Below are 18,518 nucleotides of genomic sequence, written 5' to 3'. Positions count from 1 at the left end.
AAGATACTCCTAGAAGAAGGTGCCTGATGAACGGATAATTTATACGCTTTTTGGCATTGTTTTTAGTATGTTTTAGTTAGTTTTATTATATTTTTATTAGTTTTTAGTTAAAATTCACTTTTCTGGACTTTACTATGAGTTTGTGTGTTTTACTGTGATTTCAGGTATTTTCTGGCTGAAATTGAGGGACCTGAGCAAAAATCTGATTCAGAGGCTGAAAAGGACTGCAGATGCTGTTGGATTCTGACCTCCCTGCACTCGAAGTGGATTTTCTGGAGCTACAGAAGCCCAATTGGCACGCTCTCAATTGCGTTAGAAAGTAGACATCCTGGGCTTTCCAGAAATGTATAATAGTCTATACTTTGCCCGATATTTGACATTGCCCGGCGTTAAACGCCGGAACTGGCACAAGAATGGGAGTTAAACGCCCAAACTGGCACAAAAGCTGGCGTTTAACTCCAAGAAAAGTCTCTACACGAAAATGCTTCAATGCTCAGCCCAAGCACACACCAAGTGGGCCCGGAAGTGGATTTTTATGTCATTTACTCATCTTTGTAAACCCTAGGCTACTAGTTCTCTACAAATAGGACCTTTTGCTATTGTATTTTCATCTTTTGATCATTTTAGATCTTAGGATCATCTTTGGATCTTTTGATCGTGTTTTTATGATTGAACCCTCTTTGGGAGGCTGGCCTCACGGCCATGCCTAGACCTTGTTCTTATGTATTTTCAACGGTGGAGTTTCTACACACCATAGATTAAGGTGTGGAGCTCTGCTGTACCTCAAATATTAATGCAATTACTATTGTTCTTCTATTCAATTCAGCTTATTCTTGTTCCAAGATATTCATTCGCACCCAAGAACATGATGAATGTGATGATTATGTGACGCTCATCATCATTCTCACTTATGAACGTGTGCTTGACAACCACTCCCGTTCTACAAGCAAACAGGGCTTGAATGTTTACCTCTTGGATTCCTTAATCAGAATCTTCATGGTATAAGCAAGAATTGATGGCGGCATTCAAGAGAATCCGGAAGGTCTAAACCTTGTCTGTGGTATTCTGAGTAGGATTCAAGGATTGAATGACTATGACGAGCTTCAAACTCCTAAAGGCTGGGCATTAGTGACAGACGCAAAAGAATCACTGGATTCTATTCCAACCTGATTGAGAATCGACAGATGATTAGCCGTCCTGTGATAGAGCGCGTTGAACATTTTCACTGAGAGGACGAGACTGTAGCCGCTGACAACGGTGATGCCCAACATACAGCTTGCCATGGAAAGGAGTAAGAAGGATTGGATGAAGACAGTAGGAAAGCAGAGAGACGAAAGGGACAAAGCATCTCCATACGCTTATCTGAAATTCTCACCAATGAATTACATAAGTATCTCTATCTTTATTTTATGTTTTATTCATAAATCATCCATAACCATTTGAATCTGCCTGACTGAGATTTACAAGGTGACCATAGCTTGCTTCATACCAACAATCTCTGTGGGATCGACCCTTACTCGCGTAAGGTTTATTACTTGGACGACCCAGTGCACTTGCTGGTTAGTTGTGCGAAGTTGTGAGAAATAGTAGAGATTGCAATTGAGCGTACCATGTTGATGGCGCCATTGTTGATCACAATTTTGTGCACCAGTGCCAAACTGTCCATTCAGCCCCAATGAAGGTTAAATCCAGTAATGAAGGAAGTAGTGCAGAAAGAAGTTATGAAATTGTGGCAGGGAGGAGTAATCTATCCAATTTCAGATAGCCAATGGGTCAGTCCAGTTCAAGTGGTTCCCAAGAAAGGAGGAATCACTGTGGTGCCCAACGAAAGGAATGAGCTAATCCCTACAAGAACCATCACATGCTGGAGAATGTGTATTGACTACAGGAAGCTCAATGAAGCCACAAGAAAAGATCATTTTCCACTTCCCTTCATGGATCAAATGTTGGAAAGACTTGCGGGACATGCATATTATTGTTTTCTAGATGGTTATTTAGGATATAACCAAATAGTGGTTGATCCAAGAGACTAAGAGAAAACATTATTCACCTGCCCATATGGAGTGTTTGCCTATAGGCGCATGCCATTTGGGCTATGTAATGCACCCGCAACTTTTCAACGCTGCATGCTCTCCATCTTTTCAGATATGATAGAGAAGTTCATTGAAGTTTTCATGGATGACTTCTCAGTATTTGGAGATTCCTTCCCTAATTACCTAAACCATCTTGCCTTGGTATTAAAAAGATGTCAAGAAGCCAATTTAGTCTTGAACTGGGAAAAATGTCATTTCATGGTGACAGAGGGAATAGTTCTTGGCCATAAAGTTTCTAATCAAGGCATTGAGGTAGACAGAGCTAAGGTGGAGCTAATTGAAAATTTACCTCCACCAAGTGATGTCAAGACGATTAGGAGTTTTTTGGGACATGCTGACTTCTACAGAAGGTTTATTAAAGATTTTTCAAAGATAGCCAAGCCCTTAAGCAATCTCCTGATGTCTGATACACCATTTATTTTTTATGAGAAATGCATGCTAGAATTTGAAAACTTGAAAAAGAGGCTATCCTCAGCTCCTATCATCACCCCACCTGATTGGAATTTACCATTTGAACTGATGTGTGATGCATCTGATTTCACAGTTGGGGCAGTGTTAGGGCAGAGAAAAGAAAATTTGGTGCATGTGATATACTATGCCAGCAAGGTCCTTAATGATACTCAAAGGAATTATACCACTACCGAAAAGGAGTTGCTAGCAATAGTTTTTGCATTTGACAAATTTATATCATATCTTATTGGCTCTAAAGTTATTGTTTTCACTGATCACACAGCACTCAAATATTTATTTGCCAAACAAGAGTCAAAACCAAGACTAATCAGATGGATCTTATTGTTGCAGGAGTTCAACATTGAAATTAGAGACAAAAAGGGTGTGGAGAACAAATTGGCAGACCATCTATCCAAAATCACTTGTGAGAAGGATGATGCCCATGATACAAGTGTAAATGAATTCTTCCCAGATAAGCAACTAATGATGATTCATAAAGCACCATGGTTTGCAGATATTGCCAATTTTAAAGCAGCCGGTGACTTACCCCCTGGAATCAACAAATATCAAAGAAGGAAACTCATCAATGATGCCAAGTATTTCATTTGGGATGAACCCTATCTCTTTAAGAAATGCTCAGATGGAATCCTTAGGAGGTGCATCTCAGAAGAAGAAGGACGAAGGGTCCTGTGGAGTTGCCATAGTGCTAGTTATGGAGGTCACTTTGGAGGAGAAAGAACTGCCGCAAAGGTGCTACAATGTGGGTTCTTTTGGCCCACTATCTTCAAAGATGCTAAGAAATTAGTGAGAAGCTGCAACAAATGCCAAAGGGCTGGCAACTTGCCCAAGAGAAATGAGATGCCACAGCAATACATTCTAGAGCTTGAACTGTTTGATGTATGGGGAATCGATTTCATGGGACCATTTCCACCCTCATATTCAAACAAGTTTATCTTAGTGGCAGTAGACTATGTATCTAAGTAGGTGGAGGCAGTGGCGATCCCAACTAATGACAATAAGGTAGTCATAAACTTTCTTCGAAGGAATATCTTCACCAGGTTTGGAGTCTAATGAGCAGATAATTTACACCCTTTTTGGCACTATTTTTAGTATGTTTTTAGTACATTTTAGTTAGTTTTTAGCATGTTTTTATTAGTTTTTATTTAAAATTAACTTTTCTAGGCTTTACTATGAGTTTGTATGTTTTTCTGTGATTTCAGGTATTTTCTGGCTGAAATTGAGGGACCTGAGCAAAAATCTGATTTAGAAGCTGAAAAGGACTGCAGATGCTGTTGGATTCTGACCTCCCTGCACTCGAAGTGGATTTTCTAGAGCTACAAAAGCCCAATTAGCGCGCTCTCAACTGCGTTGGAAAGTAGATATCCTGGGATTTCCAGCAATGTATAATAGTTCATACTTTTCCCGAGATTTGATGGCCCAAACTGGCATTGCAAATCAGCTTCAGAATTACCGGCGTTTAACGCCGGAACTGGCACAAAAACTGGAGTTAAACGCCCAAACTGGCACAAAAGCTGGCGTTTAACTCCAGAAAAAGTCTCTACACGTGAAAGCTTCAATGCTCAGCCCAAGCACACACCAAGTGGACCCTGGAAGTGGATTTTTACGTCATTTACTCATTTATGTATATCCTAGGTTACTAGTTCACTATTAATAGGACCTTTTGACATTGTATCTCTACCTCATGACACTTTACACGTTTCTTATTGTATCTTCTACGGCATGAGTCTCTAAACCCCATGGTTGGGGGTGAGGAGCTCTGCTGTGTCTTGATGGATTAATGCAATTACTACTGTTTTTCATTCAATCACGCTTGCTTCTATTCTAAGATATCACTTGTTCCTAAACTTGATGAATGTGATGATCCATGACACTAATCATCATTCTCACCTATGAACGTGTGCCTGACAACCACCTCCATTCTACCTTAGATTGAGTAGATATCTCTTGGATTCCTTAATCAGAATCTTCGTGGTATAAGCTAGAATTGATGGCGGCATTCAAGAGAATCCGGAAGGTCTAAACCTTGTCTGTGGTATTCTGAGTAGGATTCAAGGATTGAATGACTGTGACGAGCTTCAAACTCCTGAAGGCTGGGCGTTAGTGACAGACGCAAAAGAATCACTGGATTCTATTCCAACCTGATTGAGAACCGATAGATGATTAGCCGTGCTATGACAGAGCGCGTTGAACATTTTCACTGAGAGGATGGGAGGTAGCCATTGACAATGGTGAAACCCTTCATACAGTTTGCCATGGAAGGAGCCTTGCGTGCTTGAAGAAGAAGACAGTAGGAAAGCAGAGATTCAGAAGATAGAGCATCTCCAAAACCTCAACCTGTTCTCCATTACTGCAAAACAAGTATTTATTTCATGTTCTTCTACTTTTCACAATTAAACCTGAGAATTACTGATCTCCTGACTAAGAGTTACAAGATAACCATAGCTTGCTTCAAGCCGACAATCTCCGTGGGATCGACCCTTACTCACGTAAGGTATTACTTGGATGACCCAGTGCACTTGCTGGTTAGTTGTGCGAGATTGCAAAAGTGTGATTGCAATTTCGTGCACCAAGTTTTTGGCGCCGTTGCCGGGGATTGTTCGAGTTTGGACAACTGATGGTTTATCTTGTTGCTTAGATTAGGACTGTTTTATTTTTGTTGGTTTAGAGTCTTTTATTTGAGTTTAGTTTCATATTTTAAGTTTGGTGTCAATTGCATGCATTTGTTTTCCTTTAATTTTTCAACTTTGCATGTTCTTAGTCCTTTCTTGATCTTTAAAAATTCTAAGTTTGGTGTCTTCTTTGTGTTTTCCTTTAAAATTTTCGAAAATTTGTGTTTGATTGTCTAAAAATTTTAAGTTTGGTGTCATTTTGTTGTTTTTCTCTTTCCTCATTTCAAAAAAAAATTCAAATCTTTTTCAAAATAAATTTTCAATCATATCTTTTTAATTGCTAATTCCAGAATCTTTTTAATCAATTAATTAATTTAGTTTTCAATTTGCTTCGATTTTATTCCCTTTTGGTTTTTAGATTTTTATTTCATTTTCCATTTATTTTATTTTATTATTTTCGGTTACGTTCAAAAAAAATTTAATCTACTTGCAATCCATATCATCTCCCTTTCTCCATCATGGACCTAAGTGGAAGTGAGCAGTCCAGAAGGACTCTGGGGTCATATGCTAACCCCATTACAGCTGCATATGGGAGTAGCATCTGTATACCTCCCATTAAAGCAAGCAGCTTTGAGCTAAATCCTCAACTCATTATCATGGTGCAGTAAAATTGCCAGTATTCTGGTCTTCCACAGGAAGAACCTACTGAGTTTCTGGCATAGTTCTTACAAATTGCTGACACAGTACGTGATAAAGAGGTGGATCAGGATGTCTATAGATTATTACTGTTTCCATTTGCTGTAAAAGATCAAGCTAAGAGGTGGTTGAATAACCAACCCACAGCAAGCATAAAAATATGGAGACAGTTATCAGACAAATTCCTGAATCAATTTTACCCTCCAAAAAGGATGACACAGCTAAGGCTGGACATCCAAGGGTTTAAACAAGAGGATAATGAATCCCTTTATAATGCCTGGGAGAGGTATAGAGGTATGCTAAGAAAATGGGCCTCTGAAATGTTTTCAGAGTGGGTACAGTTAGACATCTTCTACTATGGGCTTACAGAAAAAGCTCAGATGTCTCTAGACCACTCAGCTGGTGGATCTATACATATGAGGAAGACGATTGAAGAGGCTCAAGAGCTCATAGACACTGTTTCTAGAAATCAACATCTATACTCAAGCAGTGAGTCCTCTACAAAAGAAGAAGCTATGACAGTAACTACTGATACTAATCCTCAAGAACAGATTGTTGAGCTTAATCAGCAATTACTCCTGATGACAAAACAGTTAGCAGAATTTAAAGAGATGCTCCAAGAAACCAAAATTGCTAACAAGAATATAGAATCACAGTTGAATTAGACAAAACAGCAGTTATCTAAACAGATAACAGAAGAATGCCAAGCAGTTCAACTGAGGAGTGGGAAGACATTGAATAACACTGCTCAAAGTAGCAAAAAGCTAAGAAAGGAACAATTGACAGAGGATAACCAAACCAGTGCCCAAAATCCCTCTGAGGACAGTAAGAGCCCAGAGAGGAATACTCCTGGCGTTCAAACGCCGGAAAAGGGGGGAAAGCTGGCGTTAAACGCCCATTCCTTGCCCAGTTCTGGCGTTCAAACGCCAGAAAATGGGGAAATGTTGGCGTTAAATGCCCATTTCTCACCCAGTCCTGGCGCTCAAACGCCACTGAGGAATCAGACACCTGAGAGTGCTGATAGTAACCCCTCTAAAAAGGCTTCTCCAACCACCTCTGTAGGGAACAAACCTGCAGCAACTAAGGTTGAAGAATATAAAGCCAAGATGCCTTATCCTCAGAAACTCCGTCAAGCAGAACAGGATAAACAATTTGCCCGCTTTGTAGACTATCTAAGGACTCTTGAAATAAAGATTCCGTCTGCAGAGGCACTTGTGCAAATACCTTCTTATGCTAAGTTCATGAAAGAGATCTTAAGTCATAAGAAGGATTGGAGAGAAACTGAAAAAGTGTTTCTCACTGAAGAATGCAGTGCAGTCATTCTGAAAAGCTTACCAGAGAAGCTTCAAGATCCAGGAAGCTTTATGATATCATGCACATTAGAATTTGCTTGTACCAAGACGGCCCTATGTGACCTTGGAGCAAGTATCAATCTAATACCTGCATCCACTATCAGAAAGCTTGGGTTGACTGAAGAAGTCAAACCAACCCGGATATGTCTCCAACTTGCTGATGGCTCCATTAAATATCCATCAGGCATAATTGAGGACATGATTGTCAAGGTTGGGCCATTCGCCTTTCCGACTGACTTTGTAGTGCTGAAAATGGAGGAGCACAAGAGTGCAACTCTCATTCTAGGGAGACCTTTCCTAGCAACTGGACGAACTCTTATTGATGTACAAAAAGGGGAAGTAACCCTGAGAGTCAATGAGGATGAGTTCAAGTTGAATGCTGTCAAAGCTATGCAGCATCCAGACACATCAAATGACTGCATGAGCGCTGACATTATTGACTCTTTGGTGGAAGAGATCAATATGACTGAAAGTCTAGAATCAGAGCTAGAGGACATCTTCAAGGATGTTCAGCCTGATCAGGAGGAACCAGAGGAAATAAAAGAATTTTTGAAAATTCCTCAAGAAGAGGATAAGCCTCCCAAACCTGAGCTCAAACCACTACCACCATCCCTGAAGTATGCATTTCTGGGAGAAGGTGACACTTTTCCAGTGATCATAAGCTCTGCTTTAAATTCACAAGAAGAGGAAGCACTAATTCAAGTGCTAAGGACACACAAGATAGCTCTTGGTTGGTCCATAAGTGATCTTAAGGGTATTAGCCCAGCGAGATGCATGCACAAGATCCTATTGGAGGATAATGCCAAACCAGTAGTTCAACCACAAAGGCGGCTAAATCCAGCCATGAAGGAGGTGGTGCAGAAAGAGGCCACTAAATTACTAGAGGCTGTGATTATTTATCCTATTTCTGATAGCCCTTGGGTGAGCCCTGTCCAAGTTGTCCCCAAGAAGGGAGGCATGACAGTGGTTCATAATGAAAAGAATGAACTAGTTCCTACGAGAACAGTTACATGGTGGCGTATGTGTATTAATTACAGAAGGCTCAATACAGCCACCAGAAAGGATCATTTTCCTTTACCATTCATAGACCAAATGCTAGAAAGACTAGCTGATCATGATTATTACTGCTTTTTGGATGGCTATTCAGGTTACAACCAAATTGCAGTAGATCCTCAGGACCAAGAGAAAACAGCATTCACTTGCCCTTCTGGCGTGTTTGCTTACAGAAGAATGCCTTTTGGTCTGTGTAATGCACCTGCAACTTTTTAGAGATGCATGCTATCCATCTTCTCTGATATGGTGGAGAAGTTCTTGGAAGTCTTCATGGATGACTTCTCAGTATATGGAGACTCATTCAGCTCCTGTCTTAACCATCTAGCACTTGTCCTGAAATGGTGCCAAGAGACTAACCTGGTCTTAAACTGGGAGAAATGTCACTTTATGGTGACTGAAGGAATTGTCTTTGGGCACAAAATTTCAAGCAAGGGAATAGAGGTGGATAAAGCAAAGGTAGAGGTAATTGAAAATTACCACCACCTGCCAATGTTAAGGCAATCAAAAGCTTTCTGGGGCATGTAGGTTTTACAGAAGGTTTATAAAGGATTTTTCAAAAATTGCAAAACCTCTAAGCAACCTGCTAGCTGCTGACACACCATTTGTGTTTGACACACAGTGTCTGCAGGCGTTTGAGACCCTGAAAGCCAAGCTGGTCACAGCACCAGTCATCTCTGCACCAGACTGGACATTGCCATTCGAACTAATGTGTGATGCCAGTGACCATGCCATTGGTGCAGTGTTGGGACAGAGGCATAACAAGCTTCTGCACGTCATTTATTATGCTAGCCGTGTTCTAAATGACGCACAGAAGAATTACACAACCACAGAAAAAGAGTTACTTACAGTGGTCTATGCCATTGACAAGTTTAGATCCTATTTAGTAGGGTCAGAAGTGATTGTGTACACTGACCATGCTTCTCTTAAATACTTACTCACAAAGCAGGATTCAAAACCCAGGCTCATAAGGTGGGTGCTGCTTCTGCAAGAGTTTGATATAGAAATAAGAGACAGAAAAGGGACAGAGAACCAAGTGGCTGATCATCTGTCCCGAATAGAACCAGTAGCTGGGGCGTCCCTCCCTTCTACTGAGAACTCTGAGACCTTTCCAGATGAGCAACTCTTTGCCATTCAGGAAGCTCCATGATTTGCAAATATTGCAAATTATAAAGCTGTGAGGTTCATTGATGCCAAGGCATCTTAGGCTAGTTTCACTAGCATTTTTCTGTTAGTTTTAGTTGTTTTATGCATTTTCTTGAGCTTAAAGTAACCAAGAATGGTTAAATGAATAACAAAGCAATGAACCATCCAAACAGTATGATTTTGATGCAAATTCCATGAATTTTTAGTTATATTACTTGAATGCTATGAATGGAAGATTTCTCATGAAATTTTGCAAGACTTTGATGCAGTTGTTTGGATGATTTCAGGGAAGAAGAGGTTAGGCAAGGAAGCAACAAAATCAATAAAGGAAGCTTGAATATCACATGTGAAGTTTAAGCTCCAGTTTAAGCTCCAGTTTAAGCTTAAACTGGAGCTTAAACGCCAAAATCATGAAAGCTGAGGAAAAGATGAAAGTGGCGTTTAACCTCCAGTTTAACCTTAAACTGGAAGTTAAACGCCAGAAATGAAATGCATCAGGGAGCCATTTCCACGTTTAAGCTCCAGTTTAACCTTAAACTGGAGCTTAAACGTGTTCGACATTTCTCCTCCAGGGTTGCTTTCTTCATTTCCACGTTTAAGCTTCAGTTTAACCTTAAACTGAAGCTTAAACGTGTTCGACAATTCCACACTCCAGGGTTGCCTTCTTCCATTTCCACGTTTAAGCTTCAGTTTAACCTTAAACTGAAGCTTAAACGTGTTCGACTACTTTACCCTCCATGGTTGCTTTCTTCCATTTCCACGTTTAAGCTTCAGTTTAACCTTAAACTGAAGCTTAAATGTGCTTGAATTATACCACCTCCAGGAGTGTCCAACGTTTAAGTTGCAGTTTAAGCTTAAACTGCAACTTAAACGCCACTATTTGAAAAGGTTTCTGGGCCAAAGATATTGCAGTTTAAGTTAGCATTTGAGCACAAACATTAACTTAAACGTGCTCTGGTATGAATCCCAATTGAATATCATGGTTTATGGGATTGGGCCTGAAGAATTGATGAGTCTGGAATTTCAATTTGTTGAGTCATGTGTCATTACTTGATTATCACTAAGTTGGCTCAATGAATGTTACAGAATTGGATTAGCAGCCTCATCAGGATTATGGATCATAAACCCAAAGCAAAAGGAAATCAGGGAAAGGCCTCAAAGCCCAAGAAACACAACAGGAGCTCAATTTAGAAAGTGTATAAATAGGATAGAATTTAAGTTAGTAAGAGGAACTTTTTGATCATTTTTCTAGTTTTCATACTTTTTGTAATTGAATTCAGAGCTATGACTCACTAAACCCCTTTCATTGGGTTAGGGAGCTCTATTGTAATTCAATGAATCAATAATAGTTTTTATCTTCTTCTTCAATCTTTTCTCTTGAATTTTGTTAGAAAGCTTCTCGATCTAATTCCATTGGTTAGTTGTCTTGGGAAAGAAACTATCCATAATTGGAATCCTTCGGAACCTTGGGAAAGGAATGGAGGATTCATGCTAGAGAAGCTTTCTCACAGTGAATTGGATTGGGGTTTGGATGGATATTGTGACATGTAATCCTACCAAATTGTGGTTCATGAAACTGTGTGGTATAATCAGTGATCGAGCATCATCTCTTCTTATGAACATTTAAACCAAGGGATTGGGAATTTGTTTGTTTTTAGAGAGAATTGGTGAGCCAAGGGATTCGGATCCAATCATATAAGATTGCCAAGCAAAATTCAATGAACGCATTGGTTGAGGAAGGGATAAAAATGTTTTGATTCGGAGATCTCAATATCTCCTGAAACCCAATGAATTCCCCATTTCTGATCTACCACTTTCTCTTTACATTCTGCAATTAAATTCATGCAATCTCCCCGATCCCTTTTTAATTTCAGCAATTTAGCTTCTCGCTCTTTAATTCATGCAATTTAAGATTCCGCAATTTCAATTTCTTGCCATTTACGTTTCCCGCCAATTTTACATTCCGCAATTCTCATCTAAATCTTGATTCCGCTCAACTAGAACACACTTCTAATCCGAATTGCTCACTCAACCAATCCTTGTGGGATTCGACCTCACTCTATTGTGAGTTTTTACTTGACGATAACCGGTGCACTTGCCGGAAGGAATTTTTGCCGATCGTGCAATTTCCTAAAATCGTAGCTATCAAGTTTATGGCGCCGTTGCCGGGGATTGGTTTTCGATTGACAATTCTCAAATTGGAAGTTAACTAGATTGAGCATTTTTCTTGTTTTGTTAATTCAGTTCAAGTTACTTGTTGAATTTTAATTTCTGCACTCTGTTACTTGCTTTCTTTCTTTATGCCTTTAAATTCAAGCAACTAACTCACTGACTCACTAACTATTTGAATTAATTCCTCAACTGCTCTAACCATACTCTTCCATTAACCAAGAGTATTTCACTTGTTTGTTGCCTGTGCTGTGTTCTTGTATGACAGGTAGGAGAGGAGAGACATCAACTCATCCATATACCGAACCAGAGAGGACTCTTCATAAACTTAGAAGGGAAGCAAGAGGGAAGAGAGTACTGGGAGAAGAAGAATCTGAAGGAGAATCTGAGGACAATTTTGAGGAAGCTCTAGATCTCAACATGGATAGAGAAGTTCACAACCATGAGAGAGCTGATGGAAACAATGCCATTCCCGAGAGGAGGGTTCTTGGTTCATACATAAACCCAACCTCTGGGAATTGTGGTAGCAGCATTCAGAAACCACCCATTCAGGCCAACAATTTTGAACTCAAACCACAGCTAATATCACTGGTGGAGGATCATTATTCATTTGGTGGGAGTGCTAATGAAGATCCAAACCAACATCTCACAAAATTCCTGAGAATTTGCGACACTGTGAAGTCCAATGGAGTCCGGGAAGATGCCTATAAACTGCTCTTGTTCCCATTTTCACTTAGGGACAAGGCAGCTAAGTGGCTGGAATCATTCCCAAGGGGAAGCCTAACAACCTGGGATGAGGTGGAAAGCAAGTTTCTGGCACGTTTCTACCCCCCACAAAAGGTCAATAGGCTTCGATCTGAGGTTCAGACTTTTAGACAACAAGATGGTGAAACTCTCTACGAGGCATGGGAGAGGTTCAAGGAGTTGACAAGGAAATGCCCACCAGACATGTTCCATGACTGGGTGCAATTGCATATTTTCTATGATGGACTTTCTTATGAATCAAGGAAGGCTGTAGACCATTCATCAGGAGGTTCATTGAACAGGAAAAAGACTGTGGAAGAAGCCATTGAAGTGATTGAGACAGTGGCTGAGAATGAGTACTACTATGCTTCAGAGAGACACAACACTAAGGGAGTCATGGAGCTGAACCATGTTGATACAATTCTAGCCCAAAACAAGGTGTTTGCCAAGTAACTAGCAGAGCTCACCAGGAAATTAGGAACAAATCAAGTGGCTGCAATACACACACAAGATCAAGAGGAGGTAAGCACTGAAGGAGGTGATTGGGAAGAGGCCAACTATGTGGGAAATCAACAAAGGCAACCATATGATCCACATTCCAACACTTACAACCCAGGCTGGAAAAACCACCCAAACTTTGGGTGGGGAAACCAGCAAACCCAACCACAAAACCACAAACCTTACAACCCCAACCAACATAACAATTCCACATACCAAAACTCCAACCAAAGATCATACCAAGCCACACAAAACACTTACTCCCAACCACCATATCATGGCCAAAATAATCAACCTGCCCAACCTAATCCGAACAAACAATTTCAAGATCAATTAAACAGGATAGAAGGAATGCTTGCAACCATGGGTCAAGACATAACCGAATTGAAAGCCTTTAAGGAAGAAGTAAATTCTAACTTGCAAAACCAAGGAGCTGCCATCCAAAAGCTAGAAAATCAAATTGGGTATTTGTCTAAGCAAACCCCTGGGCCAAGCGTTTCTCATGCTGCCAAGGCTGTTGCAAGGGAAGAATGTAAGGCCATAACCCTCAGAAGTGGAAAGAAGCTAAAGGAGATCTCAAAGGAAACCACAGAGGATGAAGCAAAGGAAAATGTGAGAGACAAGGAACAGGGACAATCTTTTACACCGTCTGCAATAAAAGGAAAAGAAAAAGAGGTCCTGAAGCCTTATACACCCAAAGCACCATATCCTCAACGTTTGATGAAAAGTGAAAAGGATGGCCAATTCTCTAGATTTTTGGAGATTTTCAAGAAGCTTCAAATCAACATTCCGTTTGCTGAGGCAATAGAGCAAATGCCACTCTATGCAAAATTCTTAAAGGAATTAATGACCAAGAAGAGAAGCTGGAGAAATGAGGAAACTGTGTTGTTGACTGAAGAATGCAGTGCCATCATTCAACACAAATTGCCTCAGAAATTGAAGGATCCAGGCAGTTTCCAAATCCCCTGCATCATAGGAGAAGTCATGGTGGAGAAGGCCTTGTGTGACTTAGGGGCCAGTATCAATTTGATGTCTCTAACTATGATGAGAAGAATGAAGATTGAGGAAGCCAAACCAACAAGAATGGCCCTCCAATTGGCAGATCGAACTTTTAAATTCCCTCATGGGATAGTTGAGGATTTGTTGGTGAAAGTGGGAGATTTTATATTTCCTGCCGATTTTGTGGTGTTAGATATGGAGGAAGAAGCCAAAGCTTCGATAATCCTGGGAAGACCCTTCCTGGCTACTGCTGGAGCCATCATAGATGTCCAAAAGGGTGAACTCACTCTTAGACTACATGATGAGCAATTGGTGTTTAACGTATTCAAGGCAATGAGCTATCCATCAGAATCACTAAAGGAATGCATGAGGGTGGATGTAGTGGACATTGCAGTACAAGAAACCTTTGAGGAAACAACAAAGGAAGTGGCAGAGGAGGAGTTCACCAAGGATATTGAAGTTAGTGACATCAAGGCTGCTGAAACAACCATGCCAAGCATGCCAGAGAGAGTGAAAGAAGAGAAGGAAGCACCAAAACCTGAGCTCAAAGCATTGCCCCCTAATCTCAAGTATGCATACTTGGGTAGTGATGAGAGCCATCCTGTTATCATTAGCTCTGCCCTGAGCCCAGAACAGGAAGAAGAATTGATCAAGGTGCTACAAACTCATCAAGATGCCATTGGATGGACCCTAGCTGATTTGAAGGGGATAAGTTCATCCATATGCATGCATAAAATCTTGTTAGAAGAGGATGCTAGACCCTCCATTCAAGCTCAGAGAAGATTGAATCCCGTCATGAAAGAAGTGGTACAAAAGGAGGTCATGAAGTTATGGCAGGCAGGGGTAATCTACCCCATTTCTGATAGCCCATGGGTTAGTCCCATCCATGTAGTTCCCAAGAAAGGTGGCATAACTGTGGTGCCAAATGAGAGGAATGAACTCATACCCACAAGAACTGTCACTGGGTGGAGGATGTGCATAGACTACAGGAAGCTCAATGAAGCCACCAGAAAAGATCATTTCCCACTCCCATTCATGGATCAGATGCTTAAAAGGCTTGCAGGACATGCTTACTATTGCTTTCTGGATGGATACTCAGGCTATAATCAGATAGTAGTTGATCCAAGAGATCAAAAGAAAACATCATTTGTTTGTCCATATGGAGTTTTTGCTTATAGACGCATGCCCTTTGGATTGTGCAATGCACCTGCCACTTTCCAAAGATGCATGCTGTCCATCTTTTCGGACATGATTGAAAAATTTATTGAGGTTTTCATGGATGATTTTTCTGTGTTTGGAGATTCTTTTCCTAGCTGCCTACACCACCTTGCCTTGGTGCTTAAGAGATGCCAAGAGACCAACCTAGTATTAAACTGGGAAAAGTGTCATTTCATGGTCACAGAAGGAATAGTCCTTGGCCACAAAATCTCTAATAGAGGCATTGAGGTGGACAGAGCTAAGGTGGAACTTATTGAAAAACTACCTCCACCAAGTAATGTCAAGGCAGTTAGGAGTTTTTTGGGACACGCTGGCTTTTACAGAAGGTTTATTAGAGACTTTTCTAAAATAGCCAAACCTTTGAGTAACTTGCTTGTCTCTGATACACCCTTTGTATTTGATAAAAATTGCATGCTAGCTTATGAACTTTTGAAGCAAAAACTTTCCTCTGCACCTATTATTGCCCCACCTGATTGGAACTTACCTTTTGAACTGATGTGTGATGCATCAGACCTTGCTATTGGGGCAGTGTTAGGACAAAGGAAAGACAATTTGGTACATGTGATTTATTATGCCAGTAAAGTCTTGAATGATAACCAAAGGAATTACACAACCACTGAAAAAGAACTCTTGGCAATAGTCTTTGCATTTGACAAATTTAGATCCTATCTCATTGGATCTAAAGTCATTGTCTTCACTGAGCATTCAGCTTTAAAATACTTACTTGCTAAACAAGAATCCAAACCAAGACTTATTAGATGGGTTCTTTTGTTGCAGAAATTTGACATTGAAATCAAAGACAAGAAGGGTGTAGAGAACAAGGTGGCAGACCATTTATCAAGGATACCATGTGAAGAAGGAAGCACACAAAGCACACATATAAATGAGTGCTTTCCTGATGAACAACTCATGGTAATTCACAAAGCACCCTGGTTTGCAGACATAGCAAACTTCAAGGCCACTGGGAGTTTGCCGTTGGAATTTAACAAGCATCAAAGGAAAAAATTGGTAAATGATGCCAAATACTTCATCTGGGACGAACCATACTTGTTCAAAAAATATTCGGATGGCATACTCAGAAGATGCATATCAGAGGAAGAAGGAAGGGAAGTCTTATGGGACTGCCATGGCTCCACTTATGGAGGACATTTTGCAGGAGAAAGAACAGCAGCTAAGGTTTTGCAGTGTGGTTTTTATTGGCCCACTATCTTCAAAGATGCAAAGGAACTAGTGAAGCACTGCCATGAATGCCAGAAAGCGGGGAACCTGCCAAGAAGAAATGAAATGCCACAACAGTTTATTCTGGAACTTGAATTGTTTGATGTATGGGGGATAGATTTCGTGGGACCCTTTCCCACCTCATACTCAAATAATTACATTCTTGTGGCAGTAGACTATGTCTCCAAATGGGTTGAAGCAATAGCAACTCCAACCAATGATAATAAGGTAGTCATGAACTTCCTCAGAAAACACATTTTTTGCCGTTTTGGGGTTCCAAGAGCAATCATCAGTGATGGAGGAAGCCATTTCTGCAACAAACCATTAGAGGCATTGCTTCTAAAATATGGAGTCAAACACAAGGTAGCCACACCATACCATCCACAGACAAGTGGGCAAGCCGAAATATCTAATAGGGAACTCAAAAGAATCCTGGAAAAGACTGTGGGAACTTCAAGGAAGGACTGGTCGATTAAGCTAGATGATGCTCTTTGGGCATATAGGACAGCTTTCAAAACACCAATTGGAATGTCTCCTTACCAACTAGTATATGGAAAAGCTTGCCATTTGCCACTGGAGTTGGAGCACAAGGCATTCTGGGCCTTGAAACTCTTGAACTTGGACAGCAAAGCTGCTGGAGAAAGAAGGATGTTGCAAATTCAAGAGTTGGAAGAATTCAGAGCTGAAGCTTATGAGAATGCCAAAATTTACAAAGAAAGAGCAAAGAAGAAGCATGACAACAACATAGCCCCAAGGAAATTTGAAGAGGGACAAAAAGTATTGCTCTACAATTCTAGGCTGAAGCTATTTCCAGGGAAGCTAAAATCAAGGTGGTCTGGACCATTCCTTGTCACCAAGGTCTCCCAATATGGACAAGTAGAAATCATGGAAGAAAAGTCACAACGAACCTTCACTGTGAATGGTCAAAGACTCAAACATTACTTGGGAGATGTGGAGGAGAAGGACAAGGTTAAATATCACCTCAATTGAGGAAGCTGACCGTCAAGCTAATGACGTTAAAGAAGCGCTTGTTGGGAGGCAACCCAACCTGAGGTAATACTCCTTTGCTGTTCTTTTATTTGTTTCAATAAAAAGGTGAAGTAGTTTCTGTGCATTGCAAAGAATTAAGTTTGGTGTTTCACACCAAACAATGAATTCGTGGATCAATAATTCAAAGGGGAATGTGTGACTCTAAGTTTTGTGTTCCACCATACAGATCAACTGAACATATCAACCTTTGAATTATATGAAAGGAACAACCATTCTAAGCAATCACAGAAATGCTTAAAATCCTTAGCAGCAACTTCATTCCAAGGAGAATTCAAGGATTCAAAGAGCAGAGGAGTAAGTAGGAGACTAAGTTTGGTGTTCACACACCAACTTAAGACTCAGACACTTGCCCATACATAGTTGAGCTAACCACTCAAGTGCTTGAGAAACAAGCAACTTCATCACTCTTTGCAGGAAAGGAAACAAGGATCTTAGAAAGAACATGAAGCAACAACTAGGAGAAGAAGGAGAAATCAAATTGTTTCCTGGCAACAAAGAGAAAACAAGAAATTGCACAAGGTGGTGTTGTTCCTTGACCATTCTTTAAAAGGCAAACAAAAGCATGCTTGTTCTGGTTTAAACTGTAATTGTTGAATCTTTCTGGAATGTGAAGTTTTTAGTATGAGTGTTGGTTTATGATGAGCGGATAATTTATACGCTTTTTGGCATTGTTTTTATATAGTTTTTAGTAAGTTTGAGCTACTTTTAGGGATGTTTTCATTAGTTTTTATGTTAAATTCACATTTCTGGACTTTACTATGAGTTTGTGTGTTTTTCTGTGATTTCAGGTAAATTCTGACTGAAATTGAGGGATTTGAGCAAAACTCTGAAAAAGGCTGACAAAAGGACTGCTGATGCTGTTGGATTCTGACCTCCCTGCACTCGAAATGGATTTTCTGGAGCTACAGAACTCTAAATGGCGCGCTCTCAACGGCGTTGGAAAGTAGACATCCAGGGCTTTCCAGCAATATATAATAGTCCATACTTTATTCGAAGAATGACGACGCAAACTGGCGTTGAACGCCAAGTACACGCTCCTTTCTGGAGTTAAACGCCAGAAAAACGTCATAATCCGGAGTTGAACGCCCAAAGCACATCACAACTCGAAATTCAACTCCAAGAGGAGCCTCTGCTCGTGGATAAATCAAGCTCAGCCCAAGCACACACCAAGTGGGCCCCGGAAGTGGATTTATGCATCAATTACT

The 18,518-nt window shown here is 40.4% G+C and overlaps 1 non-coding gene across 1 annotated transcript; it reads right to left on the bottom strand.

The window, feature by feature from the left end:
• Window positions 1-12,432: 12,432 nt before the first annotated feature.
• Window positions 12,433-12,536, bottom strand: LOC130977272 (small nucleolar RNA R71). The gene has a single exon (XR_009084972.1). It is a non-coding gene; the product is annotated as a small nucleolar RNA R71 (small nucleolar RNA).
• Between the last annotated feature and the right edge of the window lie 5,982 nt (window positions 12,537-18,518).

The sequence above is a fragment of the Arachis stenosperma genome, chromosome 4, assembly GCF_014773155.1.
Source record: "Arachis stenosperma cultivar V10309 chromosome 4, arast.V10309.gnm1.PFL2, whole genome shotgun sequence".
NCBI lineage: Eukaryota > Viridiplantae > Streptophyta > Magnoliopsida > Fabales > Fabaceae > Arachis > Arachis stenosperma.
This window is presented reverse-complemented; position numbering and strand designations above follow the sequence as displayed.